Source organism: Mustela nigripes, chromosome 2, assembly GCF_022355385.1.
Source record: "Mustela nigripes isolate SB6536 chromosome 2, MUSNIG.SB6536, whole genome shotgun sequence".
Taxonomy (NCBI): Eukaryota; Metazoa; Chordata; class Mammalia; order Carnivora; family Mustelidae; genus Mustela; species Mustela nigripes.
This window is the reverse complement of record NC_081558.1, coordinates 100,353,666-100,354,944: the sequence shown is the minus strand read 5'-3', so window position 1 is coordinate 100,354,944 and position 1,279 is coordinate 100,353,666. Positions and strand designations below refer to the sequence as shown.

General features: G+C 36.6%; 1 non-coding gene across 1 annotated transcript; it reads left to right on the top strand.

The window, feature by feature from the left end:
* Positions 1-397: 397 nt before the first annotated feature.
* On the top strand, positions 398-505 carry LOC132012715 (U6 spliceosomal RNA). Its single transcript, XR_009402705.1, has one exon. It is a non-coding gene; the product is annotated as a U6 spliceosomal RNA (small nuclear RNA).
* The last annotated feature ends 774 nt before the right edge of the window (positions 506-1,279 follow it).

Genomic DNA, 1,279 nt, shown 5'->3' with positions numbered 1-1,279 from the left:
AACAAAACTAGGGTGTCTGGCAGGTGTAATCAGGAGAGCACATAACTCTTGATCTTGACATAAGTTCAGGCCCCATATTCGGTGTAGAGCTTACTTAGAACACAAAGAACAAACAAAAAACAACACTGAAAACCCAACAGATACATGGATAAAGGACATGCACAGATGACTGACAGAGGAGAAAGTGCAAGAAGACCCGTGATACAGAAAATATTAATTCTCACATAGTGCTGAAGAGGAAGGGAGACTACCCTTGTTTGGAGACCAAACATCTTGAATATATTCTTATTTCATCCTCAAGCCCATAAGCATGTTAGATCTCATAGTTGCCATGTTGTAAGTGAGGAAACACGATGGTCGGAAGGGCTGAGTAGCCTGTTGACCAATATCACTTGGTGTGTTCCCTTCAGCAGCACAGATACTCAAATTGGAACCATAGGAGTTAAGATTAGCATGACCCCTGCACAAGGATGACCAGTATCACTTGGCAACACTGGAGCTGAAAGACCAGGGTCCTTTCGTTCACCAATCTAGTGATTGGTATGATTCAAACCAAACTCTTTTCGCTTCTGAAATTAACAAGACCTAATGCTAATGAGAACATGATGGAAAGGTCCTTCTCATGAAGGACTGTGGGTGGGTGAGTAAATTAAAAAATCCTTTGAAATCTGTCAGTACTCCTTAAGAGTCATAAGAATTTGATTTCCATTGACGCAGTCATTCCACTTTGGGAGAATCTTCTGTTAGGGAATAATTCAATATATGGAGTGTTATGGGCAAAAAGATGTTCATCAAGGATTTAAAAGAGTGAGCAGTTGGAAACAACCTAAATGTCTAGAATTATCTAATTCAATTGGTAAATGTTTACTTACCTCCTAGTAAGAGATTATTTATATAGCCATTATAAACATGCTATACATATTATAAAGAGAAATATTCATACAGTTTTTAAAATTTTTTTTATTATAGCTGATGTACAATGAGTACTACATTAGTTTCAGGTGTATAACATAGTGATTCAATATTTACATACATTATGAAATGCTCACCATGATAATAAGTACAGTTACCATCTGTCACCATACAAAGTTATTACAATACCATTGACTATTTCCTTATGCTGTATTTTTCATCCCTATTCCTTATTTATTTTATAACTGGAAATTTGTACCTCTTAATCCCCTTCACCTATTTTACCCATCCTTCATCCTCTCTCCCATCTGGGAACCGACCACCAGTTCTGTATTTATGAATCTGCTTATTTTTTGTTGGTTTATTC